Source organism: Dendrobates tinctorius, unplaced genomic scaffold (genome assembly GCF_039654945.1).
Source record: "Dendrobates tinctorius isolate UK_male_01 unplaced genomic scaffold, ASM3965494v1 ptg000107l, whole genome shotgun sequence".
Lineage (NCBI taxonomy): Eukaryota > Metazoa > Chordata > Amphibia > Anura > Dendrobatidae > Dendrobates > Dendrobates tinctorius.
In genome coordinates this window covers 23,020,381-23,045,286 of record NW_027361775.1, presented here as the reverse complement: position 1 = coordinate 23,045,286, position 24,906 = coordinate 23,020,381, and the positions used below count along the sequence as shown (strand labels likewise).

Sequence of the window (24,906 nt, the reverse complement as noted above, 5' to 3'; positions counted from 1 at the left end):
AGGAGGTGAGCTGATCTTTGTTGCTTCTTTTTTGATACTTAGTGTGATCTTGCTCCCCTTTCAAATATCATTTGTTTTTTATGGATATCACCCTCGTTGGACTTCTGCTTCACCTTCATTCTACTTGCATCACTGCTTGATCCGCGCCGTGTGACTGGAGAGGAGGTGAGCTGATCTTTGTTGCTTCTTTTTTGATATTAAGTGCAATCTTGCTCCCCTCTTAAATATCATTTGTTTTTTTATGGATATCACCCTCGCTGGACTTCTGCTTCACCTTCATACTACCTGCATCACTGCATGATCCGCGCGGTGGGACTGTAAAGGAGGTGAGCTGATCTTTGTTGCTTCTTTTTTGATATTTAGTGAGATCTTGCTCCTTTCTCAAATATCATTTGTTTTTCATGGATTTCACCCTCACTGGACTTCTGTTTCACCTTCATACTACTTGCAACACTGTATGATCCATGCGGTGGGACTGGAGAGGAAATGAGCTTATTTTTGTTGCTTCTTTTTTTATATTTAGTGCGATCTTGCTCCCCTCTCAAATATCATTTGTTTCTTTATGGATTTCACCCTCACTGGACTTCTGCTTCACCTTCATACTGCTTTCAGCACTGCATGATCCGCGCGGTGGGACTGGAGAGAAGGTGAGCTGATCTTTGTTGCTTCTTTTTTGATATTTAGTGCGATCTTGCTACCCTCTCAAATATCATTTGTTTCTTTATGGATTTCACCCTCACTGGACTTCTACTTCATCTTCATACTACTTGCACCACTGCATGATCCGTGCGCTGGGACTGGGGAGGAGGTGAGCTGATCTTTGTTGCTTCTTTTTTTATAATTAGTGTGATCTTGCTCCCCTCTCAAATATTGTTTGTTTTTTTATGTTCATCACCCTCGTTGGACTTCTGCTTCACCTTCATACTGCTTCCAGCACTGCATGATCCGCGCTGTGGGACTGGAGAGGAGGTGAGCTGATCTTTGTTGCTTCTTTTATGATATTTAGTGCAATCTTGCTCCCCTCTCAAATATTATTTGTTTTTTTTTTGGATATCACCCTCGCTGGACATCTGCTTCATCTTCATACTACTTGCAACCCTGCATGATCCATGCGCTGGGACTGGAGAGGAGGTGAGATGATCTTTGTTGCTTCTTTTTTATATTTAGTGCGATCTTGCACCCCTCTCAAATATCTTTTTTTTTTTTATGGCTATCACCCTCGCTTGACTCGTGCTACACCTTCATACTGCTTCTGGCACTCCATGATCCGTGTGGTTGAACTGGAGAGGAGGTGAGCTCATCTTTGTTGCTTCTTTTTTGATATTTAGTGAGATCTTGCTCCCCTCTCAAATATCATTTTTTTTTATGGATTTCACCCTCACTGGACTTCTATTTCACCTTCATACTACTTGCAGCACTGCATGATCCACGCGGTGGGACTGGAGAGGAGGTGAGCTGATTTTTGTTGCTTCTTTTTCTATATTTAGTGCGATCTTGCTCCCCTCTCAAATATCATTTGTTATTTTATGGCTATCACCCACGCTGGACTTCTGCTTCACCTTCATACTGCTTCCAGCACTGCATGATCCACGCGGTGGGACTGGAGAGGATGTGAGCTGATCTTTGTTGCTTCTTTTTTGATATTTAGTGCGATCTTGCTCCCCTCTCAAATATTATTTGTTTTTTTATGGATATCACCCTTGCTGGACTTCTACTTCATCTTCATACTACTTCCATCACTGCATGATCTGTGCGCTGGGACTGGGGAGGAGGTGAGCTGATCTTTGTTGCTTATTTTTTGATTTTTAGTGAGATCCTGCTCCCCTCTCAAATATAATTTGTTTTTTTATGAATATCACCCTCGCTGGACTTCTGCTTCACCTTCATACTACTTGCAGCACCGCATGATCCGTGCGGTGGGACTGGAGTGGAGGTGAGCTGATCTTTGTTGCTTCTTTTTTGATATTTAGTGCGATCTTGCTCCCTGCTCCCCTTTGAAACATCATTCGTTTTTTCTATGGATGTCACCCTCGATGGACTTGTGCTTTACCTTCGTACTACTTGCAGCACTGCATGATCCGCGCGGTGGGACTGGAGAGAAGGTGAGCTGATCTTTGTTGCTTCTTTTTTTATATTTAGTGTGATCTTGCTCCCCTCTCAAATATTGTTTGCTTTTTTATGTTCATCACCCTCGTTGGACTTGTGCTTCACCTTCATACTGCTTCCAGCACTGCATGATCCGCGCGGTGGGCCTGGAGAGGAGGTGAGCTGATCTTTGTTGCTTCTTTTTTGATATTTAGTGCGATCTTGCTCCCCTCTCAAATATCATTTTTTTTTTAATGGCTATCACCCTCGCTGGACTCCTGCTTCACCTTCATACTACTTGCACCACTGCATGATCCGTGCGCTGGAACTGGGGAGGAGGTGAGCTGATCTTTGTTGCTTCTTTTTTGATATTTAGTGCGATCTTGCTTCCCTCTCAAATATCATTTATTTTTTTATGGATATCACCCTCGCTGGACTTGTGCTTTTCCTTCATACTACTTGCAGTACTGCATGATCCACGCGGTGGGACTGGAGAGAAGGTGAGCTGATATTTGTTGCTTCTTTTTTGATATTTAGTGCGATCTTGTTCCCCTCTCAAATATCATTTGATTTTTTTATGGAAATCACCCTCCCTCGCTGGAGTTCTGCTTTACCTTCACACTACTTGCACCACTGCGTGATCCGTGCGGTGGGACTGAAGAGGTGGTGAGTTGATCTATGTTGCTTCTTTTTTTATATTTAGTGCGATCTTGCTCCCATTTCAAATATCATTTGTTTTTTTATGGATATCACCCTCGCTGGACTTTTGCTTCATCTTCATACTACTTGCATCATTGCATGATCCGCACGGTGGGACTGGAGAGGAGGTGAGCTGATCTTTGTTGCTTCTTTTTTGATATTTAGTGCGATCTTGCTCCCCTCACAAATATAATTTTTTCATGGATATCACTCTCGCTGGACTTCTCCTTCACCTTCATAATACTTGCACCTCTGCATGATCCGTGAGGTGGGACTGGAGAGGAGGTGAGCTGATCTTTGTTGTTTCTTTTTTGATATTTAGTGCGATCTTGCTCCCCTCTGAAATATTATTTGTTTTTTTTCATGGATATCACCCTCGCTGGACTTCTGCTTCACCTTCATACAAATTGCAGCAATGCATGGTCCACTCGATGGGACTGGAAAGGAGGTGAGCTGATCTTTTTTGCTCCTTTTTTGATATTTGGGGCGTTCTTGCTCCCCTCTCAAATATATTTTTATTTTTTTATGGATATCACCCTCGCTAGACTTCTGCTTTACCTTCATACTACTTGCACCACTGCATGATCCGTGCGGTGGGACTGGAGAGGAGGTGAGCTGATCTTTGTTGCTTCTTTTTTGATATTTAGTGCCATCTTGCTCCCCTCTCAAATATCATTTGTTTTTTTTATGGATATTACCCTCGCTTGAATTCTGCTTCACCTTCATACTACTTGCAGCACTGCATGATCTGCTCGATGGGTCTAGAGAGGAGGTGACCTGATCCTTGTTGCTTCTTTTTTGATATATAGTGCGATCTTGATCCCCTCTAAAATTTCATTGTTTTTTTTATGGATATCACCCTTGCTGGACTTCTGCTTCGCCTTCAGACTACTTGCACCACTGCATGATCCGTGCGGTGGGACTGGAGAGGAGGTGAGCTGATCTTTGTTGCTTCTTTTTTTATATTTAGTGCGATCTTGCTCCCCTTTCAAATATCATTTTTTTTTTTATGGATATCACCTTTGCTGGACTTCTGCTTTACCTTTATACTACTTCCAGCACTGCATGATCCGCGCGATGGGACTGGAGAGAAGGTGAGCTGATCGTTCTTGCTTATTTTTTGATATTTAGTGCAATCTTGCACCCCTCTCAAATATCATTTGTTTTTTTATGGATATCACCCTCTCTGGACTTCTGCTTCACCTTCATACTACGTAAAGCAGTGCATGATCTGCGCGGTGGGACTGGAGAGGAGGTGAGCTGATCTTTGTTGCTACTTTTTTGATTTATAGTGCAAACTTGCTCCCCTCTCAAATATAATTTGTTTATTTATGGATATCACCCTCGCTGGACTTCTGCTTCACCTTCATACTACTTGCAGCACTGCATTATCCGTGCGGTGAGATTGAAGAGGAGGTGAGCTGATCTTTGTTGCTTTTTTGATATTTAGTACGATCTTGCTCCCCTTTCTAATATCATTTGTTTTTTTATGAATATCACCCTCGTTGGATTTCTGCTTTACCTTCATTCTACCTGCTGCAGTGGATGATCCGCGCGGTGGGACTGGAGAGGTGAGCTAATCTTTGTTGCTTCTTTTTTTATATTTAGTGCGAACTTGTTCCTCTCAAATATCTTTTGCTTTTTTTATGGATATTAACCTCGCTGGACTTCTGCATCACCTTCATACTACTTGCATCATTGCATGATCCGCGTGGTGGGACTGGAGAGGAGGTGAGCTGATCTTTGTTGCTTCTTTCTTGATATTTAGTGCGATCTTACTCCCCTCTCAAATATAATTTGTTTTCTTTATGGATATCACCCTCCCTGGACTTGTGCTTCACCTTCATACTGCTTCCAGCCCTGCATGGTCCGCGTGGTGGAACTGAAGAGGAGGTGAGCTAATCTTTGTTGCTTCCTTTTTGATTTTTAGTGAGATCTTGCTCCCCTCTCAAATTTCATTTGTTTTTTTATGGATTTCACCCTCACTGGACTTTAGTTTCACCTTCATACTACGTGCACCACTGTATGATCTGCGCGGTGGGACTGGAGAGGGGGTGAGCTGATCTTTGTTGCTTCTTTTTTGATGTTTAGTGCGATCTTGCTCCTTTTTCAAATATCATTTGTTTTCTTATGGATATCACCCTCGTTGGACTTCTGCTTCACCTTCATTCTACTTGCATCACTGCTTGATCCGTGCCGTGTGACTGGAGAGGAGGTGAGCTGATCTTTGTTGCTTTTTTGATATTTAGTGCAATCTTGCTCTCCTCTTAAATATCTTTTTTTTTATGGATATCACCATCGCTGGACTTTTGCTTCACCTTCATACTACCTGCATCACTGCAGGATCCGCGCGGTGGGACTGTAAAGGAGGTGAGCTGATCTTTTTTGCTTCTTTTTTGATATTTGGTGCGATCTTGCTCCCCTCTCAAATATCGTTTGTTTTTTATGGATATCACCCTCGCTGGAATTCTGCTTCACCTTTATGCTACTTCCAGCACTGCATGATCCGCGCAGTGGGACTGGGGAGAAGGTGAGCTGATCTTTCTTGCTTCTTTTTTGATATTTAGGGCGATCTTGCACCCCCTCTCAAATATCATTTGTTTTTTTATGGCTATAAACCTCGCTGGGCTTGTGCTTCCCCTTCATACTGCTTCCAGCACTGCATGATCTGCGTGGTGGAACTGGAGAGGAGGTGAGCTGATCTTTGTTGCTTCTTTTTTGATATTTAGTGAGATCTTGCTCCCCTCTCAAATATCATTTGTTTCATTATGGCTATCACCCTCGCTGGACTTGTGCTTCACCTTCATACTGTTTCCAGCACTGCATGATCCGCGTGGTGGAACTGGAGAGGAGGTGAGCTGATCTTTGTTGCTTCTTTTTTGATATTTAGTGAGATCTTGCTCCCCTCTCAAATATCATTTGTTTATTTATGGATTTCACCCTCACTGGACTTGTTTCACCTTCATACTAATTGCAGCACTGCATCATCCACGCGGTGGGACAAGAGAAAAGATGAGCTGATTTTTGTTGCTTCTTTTTTTATATTTAGTGCGATCTTGCTCCCCTCTCAAATATTATTTGTTTTTTTATGGATATCACCCTTGCTGGACTTCTGTTTCACCTTCATACTACATGCAGCACTGCATGATCCGCACGGTGGGACTGGAAAGGAGGTGAGCTGATCTTTGTTACTTCTTTTTTGTTATTTAGTGTGATCTTGCAACACTCTCAAATATCATTTGTTTTTTTTTATGGATATCACCCTCGTTGGACTTCTGCTTCACCTTCATACTACTTGCAGCACTGCATGATCCACGCGGTGGGACTGGAGAGGAGGTAAGCTGAACTTTGTTGCTTCTTTTTTGTTATTTAGTGCGATCTTGCTCCCCTCTCAAATATCATTTGTTTTTTTATGGATATCACCCTCGCTGCACTTCTGCTTCACCTTCATACTACTTGCAGCACTGCATGATCCACACGGGACTGGAGAGGAGGTGAGCTGATCTTTGTTGCTTCTTTTTTGATATTTAGTGTGATCTTGCTCCCCTCTCAAATATCATTTGTTTTTTTATGGATATCACCCTCGCTGGATTTCTGCTTCACCTTCATATAACTTGCAGCAATGCATGATCCACACGATGGGACTGGAAAGGAGGTGAGATGATCTTTGTTGCTTCTTTTTTGATATTTACGGTGATCTTGCTCCCAAATATCATTTTTTTATGGATATCACCTTCGCTGGACTTCTGCTTCACCTTTATACTACTTGCACCACTGCATGATCCGTGCGGTGGGACTGGAGAGGAGGTGAGCTGATCTTTGTTGTTTCTTTTTTGATATTTAGAGCGATTTTGCTCCCCTCTCAAATATCATTTTTTTTTAAGGATCTCACCCTCACTGGACTTCTGCTTCACCTTCATTCTACTTGCAGCACTGCATGATTCGCACGGTGGGACTGAAGAGGAGGTGAGCTGATCTTTGTTGCTTCTTTTTAGATATTTAGTGCGATGTTGCTCCCGTCTCAAATATCATTTGTTTTATTATGGATATCATCCTCGCTAGTCTTCTGCTTCACCTTCATACTACTTGCACCACTGCATGATCCGTGCGGTGGGACTGGAGAGGAGGTGAGCTGATTTTTGTTGCTTCTTTTTTTATATTTAGTGCGATCTTGCTCCCCTCTCAAATATAATTTGGTTTTTTTATGGATATCACCTTCGCTGGACTTCTGCTTCATTTTCATACTACTTGCATCACTGCATGATTCGCGCTGTGGGACTGGATAGGAGGTGAGCTGATCTTTGTTGCTTCTTTTTTGATATTTAGTGCGATCTTGCTCCCCTCTCAAATATCTTTTTTTTATGGATATCACCCTCGCTGGACTTCTGCTTCACCTTCATACTACTTGCACCACTGCATAATCCGTGCACTGGGACTGGGGAGAGGAGATGAGCTGATCTTTGTTGCTTCTTTTTTGATATTTAATGTGATCTTGCTCCCCTCTCAATTATCATTTGTTTTTTTATGGATATCACCCTCGCTGAACTTCTGCTTCACTTTCATACTACTTGCACCATTGTATGATCCGTGCGGTGACACTGGAGAGGAGGCGAGCTGATCTTTGTTGCTTCTTTTTTGATATTTAGTGCGATCTTGCTCCCCTTTCATATATCTTTTGCTTTTTTATGGATATCACCCTCGCTGGACTTCTGCTTCATCTTCATATTACTTGCATCACTGCATGATCCGCGCTGTGGGACTGAAGAGGAGGTGTGCCGATCTTTGTAGCTTCATTTTTGAAATTTACTGTGATCTTGCTCCCTTCTCAAATATGATTTGTTTTTTATGGATATCACCCTCGCTTGAATTCTGCTTCACCTTCATACTACTTGCAGCACTGCATGATCTGCGTGTTGGGTCTGGAGAGAAGGTGAGCTGATCCTTGTTGCTTCTTTTTTGATATATAGTGCGATCTTGCTCCCCTCTGAAATATCATTTGTTTTTTTTTCATGGATATCACCCTCGCTGGATTTCTGCTTCACCTTCATACAAATTGCAGCAATGCATGGTCCACTCGGTGGGACTGGAAAGGAGGTGAGCTGATCCTTGTTGCTCTTTTTTTGATATTTAGTGCGATCTTGCTCCCCTCGCAAATATAATTTTATTTTTTTATGGATATCACCCTCGCTAGAGTTCTGCTTCACCTTCATACTACTTGCACCACTGCATGATCCGCGTGGTGGAACTGGTAAGGAGGTGAGCTGATCTTTGTTGCTTCTTTTTTGATATTTAGTGAGATCTTGCTCCCCTCTCAAATATCATTTGTTTTTTTATTTATTTCACCCTCACTGGACTTCTGTTTTACCTTCATACTACTTGCAGCACTGCATGAACCACGCGGTGGGACTGGAGAGGAGGTGAGCTGATTTTTGTTGGTTCGTTTTTTATATTTAGTGCGATCTTCCTCCCCTCTCAAATATCATTTTTTTTTAATGGCTATCACCCTCGCTGGACTTCTGCTTCACCTTCATACTGCTTCCAGCACTGCATGATCCACGCGGTGGGCCTGGAGAGGAGGTGAGCTGATCTTTGTTGCTTCTTTTTTGATATTTAGTGCGATCTTGCTCCCCTCTAAAATATCATTTTTTTTTTAATGGCTATCACCCTCGCTGGACTCCTGCTTCACCTTCATACTACTTGCACCACTGCATGATCCGTGCGCTGGAACTGGGGAGGAGGTGAGCTGATCTTTGTTGCTTCTTTTTTGATATTTAGTGCGATTCTCCTCCCCTCTCAAATATCATTTTTTTTAATGGCTATAACCCTCGCTGGACTCCTGCTTCACCTTCATACTACTTGCACCACTGCATGATCCGTGCGCTGGAACTGGGGAGGAGGTGAGCTGATCTTTGTTGCTTCTTTTTTGATATTTAGTGCGATCTTGCTCCCCTCTCAAATATCATTTATTTTTTTATGGATATCACCCTCGCTGGACTTGTGCTTTACCTTCATACTACTTGCAGTACTGCATGATCCACGCGGTGGGACTGGAGAGAAGGTGAGCTGATATTTGTTGCTTCTTTTTTGATATTTAGTGCGATCTTGTTCCCCTCTCAAATATCATTTGATTTTTTTATGGAAATCACCCTCTCTGGAGTTCTGCTTCACCTTCATACTACTTGCACCACTGCATGATCCGTGCGGTGGGACTGAAGAGGAGGTGAGTTGATCTATGTTGCTTCTTTTTTTATATTTAGTGCGATCTTGTTCCCATTTCAAATATCATTTGTTTTTTTTATGGATATCACCCTCGCTGGACTTCTGCTTCATCTTCATACTACTTGCATCATTGCATGATCCGCACGGTGGGACTGGAGAGGAGGTGAGCTGATCTTTGTTGCTTCTTTTTTGATATTTAGTGCGATCTTGCTCCCCTCACAAATATAATTTTTTCATGGATATCACTCTCGCTGGACTTCTGCTTCACCTTCATAATACTTGCACCACTGCATGATCCGTGAGGTGGGACTGGAGAGGAGGTGAGCTGATCTTTGTTGTTTCTTTTTTGATATTTAGTGCGATCTTGCTCCCCTCTGAAATATTATTTGTTTTTTTTTTCATGGATATCACCCTCACTGGACTTCTGCTTCACCTTCATACAAATTGCAGCAATGCATGGTCCACTCGATGGGACTGGAAAGGAGGTGAGCTGATCTTTTTTGCTCCTTTTTTGATATTTGGGGCGTTCTTGCTCCCCTCTCAAATATATTTTTATTTTTTTATGGATATCACCCTCGCTGGACTTCTGCTTTACCTTCATACTACTTGCACCACTGCATGATCCATGCGGTGGGACTGGAGAGGAGGTGAGCTGATCTTTGTTGCTTCTTTTTTGATATTTAGTGCGATCTTGCTCCCCTTTCAAATATCATTTGTTTTTTTTATGGATATTACCCTCTCTTGAATTCTGCTTCACCTTCATACTACTTGCAGCACTGCATGATCTGCTCGATGGGTCTAGAGAGGAGGTGACCTGATCCTTGTTGCTTCTTTTTTGATATACAGTATAGTGCGATCTTGATCCCCTCTAAAATTTCATTGTTTTTTTTATGGATATCACCCTCGCTGGACTTCTGCTTCACCTTCACACTACTTGCACCACTGCATGATCCGTGCGGTGGGACTGGAGAGGAGGTGAGCTGATCTTTGTTGCTTCTTTTTTGATATTTAGTGCGATCTTGCTCCCCTTTCAAATATCATTTGTTTTTTTTATGGATATCACCCTCGGTGGACTTCTGCTTTACCTTTATACTCCTTCCAGCACTGCATGATCCGTGCGATGGGACTGGAGAGGTGAGCTGATCTTTCTTGCTTATTTTTTGATATTTAGTGCGATCTTGCACCCCTCTCAAATATCATTTGTTTTTTGAAGGCTATCTCCCTCGCTGGACTTCTGCTTCACCTTCATACTACTTGCAGACCTACATGATCCTCACGGTGGGACTGGAGAGGTGAGCTGACCTTTGTTGCTTCTTTTTTGATATTTAGTGCGATCTTGCTCCCCTCAAATATCATTTGTTTTTTTTTGGATATCACCCTCTCTGGACTTCTGCTTCACCTTCATACTACGTGAAGCAGTGCATGATCTGCGCGGTGGGACTGGAGAGGAGGTGAGCTGATCTTTGTTGCTACTTTTTTGATTTATAGTGCAAACTTGCTCCCCTCTCAAATATAATTTGTTTATTTATGGATATCACCCTCGCTGGACTTCTGCTTCACCTTCATACTACTTGCAGCACTGCATGATTCGCACGGTGGGACTGAAGAGGAGGTGAGCTGATCTTTGTTGCTTCTTTTTAGATATTTAGTGCGATGTTGCTCCCGTCTCAAATATCATTTGTTTTATTATGGATATCATCCTCGCTAGTCTTCTGCTTCACCTTCATACTACTTGCACCACTGCATGATCCGTGCGGTGGGACTGGAGAGGAGGTGAGCTGATTTTTGTTGCTTCTTTTTTTATATTTAGTGCGATCTTGCTCCCCTCTCAAATATAATTTGGTTTTTTTATGGATATCACCTTCGCTGGACTTCTGCTTCATTTTCATACTACTTGCATCACTGCATGATTCGCGCTGTGGGACTGGAGAGGAGGTGAGCTGATCTTTGTTGCTTCTTTTTTGATATTTAGTGCGATCTTGCTCCCCTCTCAAATATCTTTTTTTTATGGATATCACCCTCGCTGGACTTCTGCTTCACCTTCATACTACTTGCACCACTGCATGATCCGTGCGCTGGGGAGAGGAGGTGAGCTGATCTTTGTTGCTTCTTTTTTGATATTTAATGTGATCTTGCTCCCCTCTCAATTATCATTTGTTTTTTTATGGATATCACCCTCGCTGAACTTCTGCTTCACTTTCATACTACTTGCACCATTGTATGATCCGTGCGGTGACACTGGAGAGGAGGCGAGCTGATCTTTGTTGCTTCTTTTTTGATATTTAGTGCGATCTTGCTCCCCTTTCATATATCTTTTGCTTTTTTATGGATATCACCCTCGCTGGACTTCTGCTTCATCTTCATATTACTTGCATCACTGCATGATCCGCGCGGTGGGACTGAAGAGGAGGTGTGCCGATCTTTGTAGCTTCATTTTTGAAATTTACTGTGATCTTGCTCCCTTCTCAAATATGATTTGTTTTTTATGGATATCACCCTCGCTTGAATTCTGCTTCACCTTCATACTACTTGCAGCACTGCATGATCTGCGTGTTGGGTCTGGAGAGAAGGTGAGCTGATCCTTGTTGCTTCTTTTTTGATAAATAGTGCGATCTTGCTCCCCTCTGAAATATCATTTGTTTTTTTTTCATGGATATCACCCTCGCTGGATTTCTGCTTCACCTTCATACAAATTGCAGCAATGCATGGTCCACTCGGTGGGACTGGAAAGGAGGTGAGCTGATCCTTGTTGCTCTTTTTTTGATATTTAGTGCGATCTTGCTCCCCTCGCAAATATAATTTTATTTTTTTTATGGATATCACCCTCGCTAGAGTTCTGCTTCACCTTCATACTACTTGCACCACTGCATGATCCGCGTGGTGGAACTGGTAAGGAGGTGAGCTGATCTTTGTTGCTTCTTTTTTGATATTTAGTGAGATCTTGCTCCCCTCTCAAATATCATTTTTTTTTAATGGCTATCACCCTCGCTGGACTTCTGCTTCACCTTCATACTGCTTCCAGCACTGCATGATCCGCGCGGTGGGCCTGGAGAGGAGGTGAGCTGATCTTTGTTGCTTCTTTTTTGATATTTAGTGCGATCTTGCTCCCCTCTAAAATATCATTTTTTTTTAATGGCTATCACCCTCGCTGGACTCCTGCTTCACCTTCATACTACTTGCACCACTGCATGATCCGTGCGCTGGAACTGGGGAGGAGGTGAGCTGATCTTTGTTGCTTCTTTTTTGATATTTAGTGCGATCTTGCTCCCCTCTCAAATATCATTTATTTTTTTATGGATATCACCCTCGCTGGACTTGTGCTTTACCTTCATACTACTTGCAGTACTGCATGATCCACGCGGTGGGACTGGAGAGAAGGTGAGCTGATATTTGTTGCTTCTTTTTTGATATTTAGTGCGATCTTGTTCCCCTCTCAAATATCATTTGATTTTTTTATGGAAATCACCCTCTCTGGAGTTCTGCTTCACCTTCATACTACTTGCACCACTGCATGATCCGTGCGGTGGGACTGAAGAGGTGGTGAGTTGATCTATGTTGCTTCTTTTTTTATATTTAGTGCGATCTTGTTCCCATTTCAAATATCATTTGTTTTTTTTATGGATATCACCCTCGCTGGACTTCTGCTTCATCTTCATACTACTTGCATCATTGCATGATCCGCACGGTGGGACTGGAGAGGAGAGCTGATCTTTGTTGCTTCTTTTTTGATATTTAGTGCGATCTTGCTCCCCTCACAAATATAATTTTTTCATGGATATCACTCTCGCTGGACTTCTGCTTCACCTTCATAATACTTGCACCACTGCATGATCCGTGAGGTGGGACTGGAGAGGAGGTGAGCTGATCTTTGTTGTTTCTTTTTTGATATTTAGTGCGATCTTGCTCCCCTCTGAAATATTATTTGTTTTTTTTTTCATGGATATCACCCTCACTGGACTTCTGCTTCACCTTCATACAAATTGCAGCAATGCATGGTCCACTCGATGGGACTGGAAAGAAGGTGAGCTGATCTTTTTTGCTACTTTTTTGATATTTGGGGCGTTCTTGCTCCCCTCTCAAATATATTTTTATTTTTTTATGGATATCACCCTCGCTGGACTTCTGCTTTACCTTCATACTACTTGCACCACTGCATGATCCATGCGGTGGGACTGGAGAGGAGGTGAGCTGATCTTTGTTGCTTCTTTTTTGATATTTAGTGCGATCTTGCTCCCCTCTCAAATATCATTTGTTTTTTTTATGGATATTACCCTCTCTTGAATTCTGCTTCACCTTCATACTACTTGCAGCACTGCATGATCTGCTCGATGGGTCTAGAGAGGAGGTGACCTGATCCTTGTTGCTTCTTTTTTGATATATAGTGCGATCTTGATCCCCTCTAAAATTTCATTGTTTTTTTTATGGATATCACCCTCGCTGGACTTCTGCTTCACCTTCACACTACTTGCACCACTGCATGATCCGTGCGGTGGGACTGGAGAGGAGGTGAGCTGATCTTTGTTGCTTCTTTTTTGATATTTAGTGCGATCTTGCTCCCCTTTCAAATATCATTTGTTTTTTTTATGGATATCACCCTCGGTGGACTTCTGCTTTACCTTTATACTACTTCCAGCACTGCATGATCCGCGCGATGGGACTGGAGAGGTGAGCTGATCTTTCTTGCTTATTTTTTGATATTTAGTGCGATCTTGCACCCCTCTCAAATATCATTTGTTTTTTTAAGGCTATCTCCCTCGCTGGACTTCTGCTTCACCTTCATACTACTTGCAGACCTACATGATCCTCACGGTGGGACTGGAGAGGTGAGCTGACCTTTGTTGCTTCTTTTTTTATATTTAGTGCGATCTTGCTCCCCTCAAATATCATTTGTTTTTTTTTGGATATCACCCTCTCTGGACTTCTGCTTCACCTTCATACTACGTGAAGCAGTGCATGATCTGCGCGGTGGGACTGGAGAGGAGGTGAGCTGATCTTTGTTGCTACTTTTTTGATTTATAGTGCAAACTTGCTCCCCTCTCAAATATAATTTGTTTATTTATGGATATCACCCTCGCTGGACTTCTGCTTCACCTTCATACTACTTGCAGCACTGTATTATCCGTGCGGTGAGATTGAAGAGGAGGTGAGCTGATCTTTGTTGCTTTTTTGATATTTAGTACGATCTTGCTCCCCTTTCTAATATCATTTGTTTTTTTATGTATATCACCCTCGTTGGACTTCTGCTTTACCTTCATTCTACCTGCTGCACTGGATGATCCACGCGGTGGGACTGGAGAGGAGGTGAGCTAATCTTTGTTGCTTCTTTTTTTATATTTAGTGTGATCTTGTTCCTCTCAAATATCTTTTGCTTTTTTTATGGATATTAACCTCGCTGGACTTCTGCATCACCTTCATACTACTTGCATCATTGTGGGTCTGGAGAGGAGGTGAGCTGATCTTTGTTGCTTCTTTCTTGATATTTAGTGCGATCTTACTCCCCTCTCAAATATAATTTGTTTTCTTTATGGATATCACCCTCCCTGGACTTGTGCTTCACCTTCATACTGCTTCCAGCCCTGCATGGTACGCGTGGTGGAACTGAAGAGGAGGTGAGCTAATCTTTGTTGCTTCTTTTTTGATTTTTAGTGAGATCTTGCTCTCCTCTCAAATTTCATTTGTTTTTTTATGGCTATCACCCTCGCTGGACTTCTGCTTCACCTTCATACTGCTTCCAGCACTGCATGATCTGCGTGGTGGAACTGGAGAGGAGGTGAGCTGATCTTTGTTGCTTCTTTTTTGATATTTAGCGAGATCTTGCTCCCATCTCAAATATCATTTGTTTTTCATGGATTTCACCCTCACTGGACTTCTGTTTCACCTTCATACTACTTGCAGCACTGCATGATCCATGCGGTGGGACTGGAGAGGAGGTGAGCTGATTTTTGTTGCTTCTTTTTTTATATTTAGTGCGATCTTGCTCCCCTCTCAAATATCTTTTGTTTTTTTATGGCTATCACCCTTGTTGGACTTCTGCTTCGCCTTCATACTGCTTCCAGCACTGCATGATACGCGCGGTAGGACTGGAGAGAAGGTGAGCTGATCTTTGTTGCTTCTTTTTTGATATTTAGTGCGATCTTTCTCCCCTCTGAAATATTATTTGTTTTTTAAGGATATCACCCTTGCTGGACTTCTGCTTCATCTTCATACTACTTGCACCACTGCATGATCCGTGCGCTGGGACTGGGGAGGAGGTGAGCTGATCTTTGTTGCTTCTTTTTTGATATTCTGTGCGATCTTGCTCCCCTCTCAAATATCATTTGTTTATTTATGGATTTCACCCTCACTGGACTTCTGTTTCACCTTCATACTAATTGCAGCACTGCATCATCTACGCGGTGGGGCTAGAGAGAAGATGAGCTGATTTTTGTTGCTTCTTTTTTTATATTTATAAAACAAAACCATACGGAACCAAATGTATATCCCAGTAGAGTCGCCCACTATATAGTGCCGTCTCAATGGGAAATGGACACTCCAGCATAACATATTAAACAGAGAAAAAAAGGGGAGTACAAGTCCAATAACATAAAAATAATAAGCAAAGTTTATTAAACATGTAGTACTGACAGTTACATAAATGACAGAAGATATATAAAGGATCAGATAAGTATCTGCTGCTTGTTAGTCCTAAGAATTGACAAAATAAAGTGCTTAGTGCCTGTAACAAATATGGGCCATACTTGAGGGATATAAAGGTAAGAGAGATCCTAACAGGTGCGCATCCTGAAAAAATCACTATCCCAAGCCATAGTGCTTACCCATATTGAACTCTGCCAAGGACCACAAGCAGCGCCGCCACCGACGCGCGTTTTGCCTCTTTTTCAAGGTGCCGTACTGTGTTGTGTAAGGGGCCGAGTTATATATCCTGTTACCAGGTGCTCCAATCAAGCGGCGCGTGTGTCCAGTGTCCTGCCCCGGAAGCTGCATCACCACCGGCGACAGCGCGGCGTCGCGTCTCAGACGACGTCACTGTGACGTCACTGACCCGCAGACGCCACTGATGCGCCTCAGCAATGCTCCATGGGCACACACCGCAGACATGCGCACTGGAGCCAACAATCTAGGTAATACATCCAAGAAAGGGAAATGGGTCCTAAATATAACAGATTGCACAAAGTGGATATATATATTAACAAATCCAAAAGATTAATGAATACTAGCTAATAACAACTATATCATTAATAATAGTGAAAATAAAAAATATAAAACATATATAATCCCTTACAATAGACATTAATGTGATTATACTATCAACTATGTATTCCTTTTATATATAAAGGAGAGATGGTGCATGTGAAATGCTTCAAAAAAGGTGCACACATAAATGTGATTATACTATCAACTATGTATTCCTTTTATATATAAAGGAGAGATGGTGCATGTGAAATGCTTCAAAAAAAGTGCACACATAATACATGTGACATATATAAAATGATGCACCAACGTGAATAAAAGTATTTATCTTCTTTTCTTTTTATTATTCATCTTTTTTCTTCTTTTTCTTGTTAATTAAAAATAGTCCCATAAGCCTAACTTGATATGATGTTCTTGAGCCAGGATATAACACCAAAGGTCCCTCCAGATCTTCCCCACTAAACGTCCTAGAAATTACGGTGTTCCATTAAAGATGACTGAAGGGAAATAAACCAATACAGTGAACATACAAACATATATAATAAAAACAAAACCATATCACAACACAAAAATTACAGATATGAGCTAAAACTCAACTGCTCATTGAGTCCAGCCGGTGTGATGGTATCAAGAACTGTGATCCACCGGCATTCTCTTTGAGCTAAGACACGTTTGGTGTCACCCCCCCTTATTCCCGCACGGATCCTGTCAATACCCCAAGCTTGGAGTCCACTCGGATCACATTTATGTTTCAACCGAAAGTGTCTTGGAATAGGTTTGAGAGCATTAATATCCTCCACTTCACGTGCCACCATTATATCTCTCACATGTTCTCTTATGCGAACGCGTAGTTCACGTGTAGTTAATCCAACATATATTAGCCCACACGGGCAAACTGCATAATAGACCACATATGTGGTACTACACGTGATGTAACCTCTAATTTTGAATTCACGACGGCCATCCGATGAAGTGAACGATAATGCTCTCCGAAGATTCCTACATGCTAGGCACACACCACATGGAAAAAATCCATTCCTGGGTGTGCCAGCCTGAAAGAAATCTATACTTTTGGTGGTATAATGACTCCTCACTAGCATGTTCTTGAGGGTATTACACCTCCGCGCAGTCATAAGGGGGCGTTCAGAAAGGCACTCACGTAAAATTGGGTCAGTTCTCAGAACCGCCCAATGTCGGTTCAAGATAGATCTCATCAGGTCCCATTTATGATTGTATGTTGAAATAAATCTTACTTCTCCATCCATTTTAGGTTTGGATTTTTTCCACCTGTTTCCCAAGAGATCAACCCTAGAAGATCTTTTGGCCCGCCAGTAACCTCTCCTAATGCTTTTACCACTGTAGCCTCTTTGGGCAAATCTTTCCCCAAGGTCCACCGCCTGAGCCTCAAATAAGGCATCAGTTGAGCAAATCCTCCTGGCACGCAAAAATTGTCCAACTGGAATAGACCTGATCGTGGAATGCGGATGTGACGAGGATGCATGCAGAAGGGCATTCACAGAAGTCTCCTTTCTAGATAGATCGGTGTGAATTAAACCATCATCCTGTACTTTTAACATAACATCAAGAAATGTAATTTGATGATGGTGAAAAGCATACGTGAGATGGATATTGAAGCTGTTCTGGTTCAGAACCCCCACAAAGTCATGTAACTCAGAGACAGGGCCTTGCCAGATAAATAGAACATCATCAATGTATCTGAATCATCCCGCAATCTGGGGAGCGGCCAGTGCGCCATCCGAGAAAATCTCCCTCTCCCAATAACCCAAGAAAAGATTAGCATAGGATGGCGCACAGGCCGCCCCCATTGCGGTGCCCTGTCTCTAGAAAATATCTATCCTTGAAGGTAAAGAAGTTGTGGGTAAGAACGAACTCCAACAGCTCCAAGACCAACTCACGCATGTCCGGATCTAAATTACTCGTTTCCAGGAAGAATCTGGAAGCCCTCAATCCATCCACGTGTCGAATACTGGTGTAAAGCGATTCGACATCTGCTGTAACCAAAATCATATCCGCATCCACAAACAGGCCATCCAATCTCCTGAGGACATCATTAGTGTCCCTGACATAGGAGGGCAGCGTCTCAACCTGCGGATGTAGATAGTATTCAATGAATTTGCAGGCTGGGTCGCATAGCCCCCATGCCAGACACAATGGGACGTCCAGGAGGAAGCACAGGATCCTTATGGACCTTGGGGAGAAGATAAAAAGTGGGAATCACCGGAGTATGAACCAAAAGGCCCTGCAAGACTTTTTTAGTTATAATACCTCTTTCATATGCCATTTCAAGAATATTATGTAATTCATTCTGAAAGATCTTAAGAGGACTGTTTGGCAACTGAGAATAATTTTCTTTATTTCTCAATTGTCTGAAGGCCTCTTTTTCATATTTATCTACAGGCCAGAGAACCACGTTTCCCCCCTTGTCAGCCGATTTAATAACAATGTCATCCCAACTTCCAATTTCACATAAAGCCACTCTTTGTTATGGGGTCAAATTATCGCTTTTTTTATAATTGGTGATGGTCTTAAGATCTTCAGTCACCAACCTTGTAAATATCTCGACCTGGGGACAAAGTGAGAAAGGGGGAAACGTGGTACATCTGGCTGCAATAGGAGGTAAAGATCCACTTACCGAATCTCCATGAGACTCATTCTCCAATTCTTCTAGAGTACGTATTGCCTCAGCTTCTGAGACCGATAAACTTTGGTCTGACAGAGGGCGTGAATGTAATTTTCTAAGGATGATCTTTCGGGAAAACAGGTGGAGATCCTTTACCGCTGTAAAGTAATCAAAATTATTTACTGGAGAGAACGATAAACCAAGTTGTAATACACTTTTGTGAAGATCAGAGAGCACATGTGAGGAGAGGTTAATTACCTCTAGTGTGTTTGTTCGAGCTTTTTTATCACTCTTTGGTGAATTAGCCATTTTTCTTTTGTTGGTTTTTCCATTCTTCCAACGTCTATCTCTCACATGATCCCTCCTGTCCCACAAAGGCCGTACACCATCTGAAGTATTCATGGGTTCTTCCAGTGATGATACCGATGAAAGTGAGGTGGACCTTCCTCTTATGGGATTTTTATTATTATTACCATTCATTTGGCGATAACGCCATTTATAAATCCGATCCTGTTGTCGATCAGTAAGGTCACGCTGATATTTTTTAGTTTTTCTCTGAACAACCTCCGTTTCACATTTTTTTAAAAATGTCTCCACCTCCACTTTCACCTTGGCTGCCATCTCACCAGTAAGGTTTTTATTCACCTCATCCTGTATAGATCCAATTTCTACATCTAATTCATTTAGTTGTTTTTCATTATATTTAGACAGTAATTCCATATATTTCCTTGAACATGTGGAAGCAGCATCCTCCCACTGGTTGACAAACTCACTGTCATTAATATTAAAGGATGGGAACACTTGTATCCGTAAGCCTCTTGGTATGAGGCCACAGATTAGGTACTTATCCATGAATGCCTTATTCCACCATAACCGTGTACGTTTATTGAGTAGCTCTTTATATTTAATAATCAATGTACTAGTGTCACCAAATTTACAATCCGTATTGATACCAGATCCTTCATTAAAAACTTTATCAAGTTAGATCAACCCTAGATCTTCTAGGGTTGATCTCTTGGGAAACAGGTGGAAAAAATCCAAACCTAAAATGGATGGAGAAGTAAGATTTATTTCAACATACAATCATAAATGGGACCTGATGAGATCTATCTTGAACCGACATTGGGCGGTTCTGAGAACTGACCCAATTTTACGTGAGTGCCTTTCTGAACGCCCCCTTATGACTGCGCGGAGGTGTAATACCCTCAAGAACATGCTAGTGAGGAGTCATTATACCACCAAAAGTATAGATTTCTTTCAGGCTGGCACACCCAGGAATGGATTTTTTCCATGTGGTGTGTGCCTAGCATGTAGGAATCTTCGGAGAGCATTATCGTTCACTTCATCGGATGGCCATCGTGAATTCAAAATTAGAGGTTACATCACGTGTAGTACCACATATGTGGTCTATTATGCAGTTTGCCCGTGTGGGCTAATATATGTTGGATTAACTACACGTGAACTACGCGTTCGCATAAGAGAACATGTGAGAGATATAATGGCGGCACGTGAAATGGAGGATATTAATGCTCTCAAACCTATTCCGAGACACTTTCGGTTGAAACATAAATGTGATCCGAGTGGACTCCAAGCTTGGGGTATTGACAGGATCCGTGCGGGAATAAGGGGGGGTGACACCAAACGTGTCTTAGCTCAAAGGGAATGCCGGTGGATCACAGTTCTTGATACCATCACACCGGCTGGACTCAATGAGCAGTTGAGTTTTAGCTCATATCTGTAATTTTTGTGTTGTGATATGGTTTTGTTTTTATTATATATGTTTGTATGTTCACTGTATTGGTTTGTTTCCCTTCAGTCATCTTTAATGGAACACCGTAATTTCTAGGACGTTTAGTGGGGAAGATCTGGAGGGACCTTTGGTGTTATATCCTGGCTCAAGAACATCATATCAAGTTAGGCTTATGGGACTATTTTTAATTAACAAGAAAAAGAAGAAAAAAGATGAATAATAAAAAGAAAAGATAAATACTTTTATTCACGTTGGTGCATCATTTTATATATGTCACATGTATTATGTGTGCACTTTTTTTGAAGCATTTCACATGCACCATCTCTCCTTTATATATAAAAGGAATACATAGTTGATAGTATAATCACATTTATGTGTGCACCTTTTTTGAAGCATTTCACATGCACCATCTCTCCTTTATATATAAAAGGAATACATAGTTGATAGTATAATCACATTAATGTCTATTGTAAGGGATTATATATTTTTTATATTTTTTATTTTCACTATTATTAATGATATAGTTGTTATTAGCAAGTATTCATTAATCTTTTGGATTTGTTCATATATATATATCCACTTTGTGCAATCTGTTATATTTAGGACCCATTTCCCTTTCTTGGATGTATTACCTAGATTGTTGGCTCCAGTGCGCATGTCTGCGGTGTGTGCCCATGGAGCATTGCTGAGGCGCATCAGTGGCGTCTGCGGGTCAGTGACGTCACAGTGACGTCGTCTGAGACGCGACGCCGCGCTGTCGCCGGTGGTGATGCAGCTTCCGGGGCAGGACACCGGACACACGCGCCGCTTGATTGGAGCACCTGGTAACAGGATATATAACTCGGCCCCTTACACAACACAGTACGGCACCTTGAAAAAGAGGCGAAACGCGCGTCGGTGGCGGCGCTGCTTGTAGTCCTTGGCAGAGTTCAATATGGGTAAGCACTATGGCTTGGGATAGTGATTTTTTCAGGATGCGCACCTGTTAGGATCTCTCTTACCTTTATATCCCTCAAGTATGGCCCATATTTGTTACAGGCACTAAGCACTTTATTTTGTCAATTCTTAGGACTAACAAGCAGCAGATACTTATCTGATCCTTTATATATCTTCTGTCATTTATGTAACTGTCAGTACTACATGTTTAATAAACTTTGCTTATTATTTTTATGTTATTGGACTTGTACTCCCCTTTTTTTCTCTGTTTAATATATTTTTTTATATTTAGTGCGATCTTGCTCCCCTCTCAAATATTATTTGTTTTTTTATGGATATCACCCTTGCTGGACTTCTACTTCATCTTCATACTACTTGCACCACTGCATGATCCGTGCACTGGGACTGGGGAGGAGGTGAGCTGATCTTTGTTGCTTCTTTTTTGATATTCAGTGCGATCTTGCTCCCCTCTCAAATATCTTTTGGTTTTTTATGGCTATCACCCTCGTTGGACTTCTGCTTCGCCTTCAAACTGCTTCCAGCACTGCATGATACGCGCGGTAGGACTGGAGAGAAGGTGAGCTGATCTTTGTTGCTTCTTTTTTGATATTTAGTGCGATCTTTCTCCCCTCTGAAATATTATTTGTTTTTTAAGGATATCACCCTTGCTGGACTTCTGCTTCATCTTCATACTACTTGCACCACTGCATGATCCGTGCGCTGGGACTGGGGAGGAGGTGAGCTGATCTTTGTTGCTTCTTTTTTGATATTCAGTGAGATCTTGCTCCCCTCTCAAATATCATTTGTTTATTTATGGATTTCACCCTCACTGGACTTCTGTTTCACCTTCATACTAATTGCAGCACTGCATCATCCACGCGGTGGGACTAGAGAGAAGATGAGCTGATTTTTGTTGCTTCTTTTTTTATATTTAGTGCGATCTTGCTCCCCTCTCAAATATTATTTGTTTTTTTATGGATATCACCCTTGCTGGACTTCTACTTCATCTTCATACTACTTGCACCACTGCATGATCCGTGCGCTGGGACTGGGGAGGAGGTGAGCTGATCTTTGTTGCTTCTTTTTTGATATTCAGTGCGATCTTGCTCCCCTCTCAAATATCATTTGTTTTTTTATGGATATCACCCTCGCTGGACTTCTGCTTCACCTTCATACTACTTGCAGCACCGCATGATCCGTGCGGTGGGACTGGAGAGGAGGTGAGCTGATCTTTGTTGCTTTTTTTTTTATATTTAGTGCTATCTTGCTCCCAGCTCCCCTCAGAAACATCATTTATTTTTTCTATGGATGTCACCCTCGATGGACTTGTGCTTTACCTTCGTACTACTTGCAGCACTGCATGATCCGTGCGGTGGGACTGGAGAGAAGGTGAGCTGATCTATATTGCTTCTTTTTTTATATTTAGTGCGATCTTGCACCCCTCTCAAATATCATTTGTTTTTTATGGCTATCACCCTCGCTGGACTTGTGCTTCACCTACATACTGTTTCCAGCACTGCAAGATCCGCGTGGTGGAACTGGAGAGGAGGTGAGCTGATCTTTGTTGCTTCTTTTTTTATATTTAGTGAGATCTTGCTCCCCTCTCAAATATCATTTGTTTCTTTATGGATTTCACCCTCACTGCACTTATGTTTCACCTTCATACTACTTGCAGCACTGCATGATCCACGCGGTGGGACTGGAGAGGAGGTGAGCTGATTTTTGTTGCTTTTTTTATATTTAGTGTGATCTTGCTCCCCTCTCAAATATTGTTTGTTTTTTTATGTTCATCACCCTCGTTGGACTTCTGCTTCACCTTCATACTGCTTCTAGCACTGCATGATCCGCGCTGTGGGACTGGAGAGGAGGTGAGCTGATCTTTGTTGCTTCTTTTATGATATTTAGTGCGATCTTGCACCCCTCTCAAATATCATTTGTTTTTTATGGCTATCACCCGCGCTTGACTCCTGCTTCACCTTCATACTGCTTCCAGCACTCCATGATCCGCGTGGTTGAACTGGAGAGGAGGTGAGCTGATCTTTCTTGCTTCTTTTTTGATATTTAGTGAGATCTTGCTCCCCTCTCAAATATCATTTGTTATTTTATGGCTATCACCCTCGCTGGACTTCTGCTTCACCTTCATACTGCTTCCAGCACTGCATGATCCACGCGGTGGGACTGGAGAGGATGTGAGCTGATTTTTGTTGCTTCTTTTTTGATATTTAGTGCAATCTTGCTCCCCTCTCAAATATCATTTAATTTTTTTATGGCTATCACGGTCGCTGGAGTTCTGCTTCACCTTCATACTATTTCCAGCACTGCATGATCCGCGCGGTGGGACTGGAGAGGAGGTGAGCTGATCTTTGTTGCTTCTTTTTTGATATTTAGTGCGATCTTGGTCCCCTCTCAAATATCATTTGTTTTTTTATGGATATCACCCTCGCTGGACTTCTGCTTCCCCTTCATACTACTTGCATCACTGCTTGATCCGCGCCGTGTGACTGGAAAGGAGGTGAGCTGATCTTTGTTGCTTCTTTTTTTATAATTAGTGTGATCTTGCTCCCCTCTCAAATATTGTTTGTTTTTTTATGTTCATCACCCTCGCTGGACTTCTGCTTCATCTTCATACTACTTGCAGCCCTGCATGATCCGTGCGCTGGGACTGGAGAGGAGGTGAGATGATCTTTGTTGCTTCTTTTTTATATTTAGTGCGATCTTGCACCCCTCTCAAATATCTTTTTTTTTATGGCTATCACCCTCGCTTGACTTGTGCTACACCTTCATACTGCTTCCAGCACTCCATGATCCGCGTGGCTGAACTGGAGAGGAGGTGAGCTGATCTTTGTTGCTTCTTTTTTGATATTTAGTGAGATCTTGCTCCCCTCTCAAATATCATTTTTTTTATGGATTTCACCCTCACTGGACTTCTATTTCACCTTCATACTACTTCCAGCACTGCATGATCCACGCGGTGGGACTGGAGAGGAGGTGAGCTGATTTTTGTTGCTTCTTTTTCTATATTTAGTGCGATCTTGCTCCCCTCTCAAATATCATTTGTTATTTTATGGCTATCACCCACGCTGGACTTCTGCTTCACCTTCATACTGCTTCCAGCACTGCATGATCCACGCGGTGGGACTGGAGAGGATGTGAGCTGATCTTTGTTGCTTCTTTTTTAATATTTAGTGCGATCTTGCTCCCCTCTCAAATATTATTTGTTTTTTTATGGATATCACCCTTGCTGGACTTCTACTTCATCTTCATACTACTTGCACCACTGCATGATCCGTGCGCTGGGACTGGGGAGGAGGTGAGCTGATCTTTGTTGCTTCTTTTTTGATTTTTAGTGCGATCCTGCTCCCCTCTGAAACATCATTTGTTTTTT

The 24,906-nt window shown here is 42.1% G+C and overlaps 1 long non-coding RNA gene across 1 annotated transcript; it reads right to left on the bottom strand.

The window, feature by feature from the left end:
• Positions 1–15,581: 15,581 nt before the first annotated feature.
• LOC141100648 (uncharacterized) lies at positions 15,582–19,863 on the bottom strand. The gene is made up of 2 exons (XR_012234732.1): positions 19,774–19,863; positions 15,582–16,691 (listed from the first exon to the last, which is right to left on the bottom strand). It is a non-coding gene; the product is annotated as an uncharacterized lncRNA (long non-coding RNA).
• Between the last annotated feature and the right edge of the window lie 5,043 nt (positions 19,864–24,906).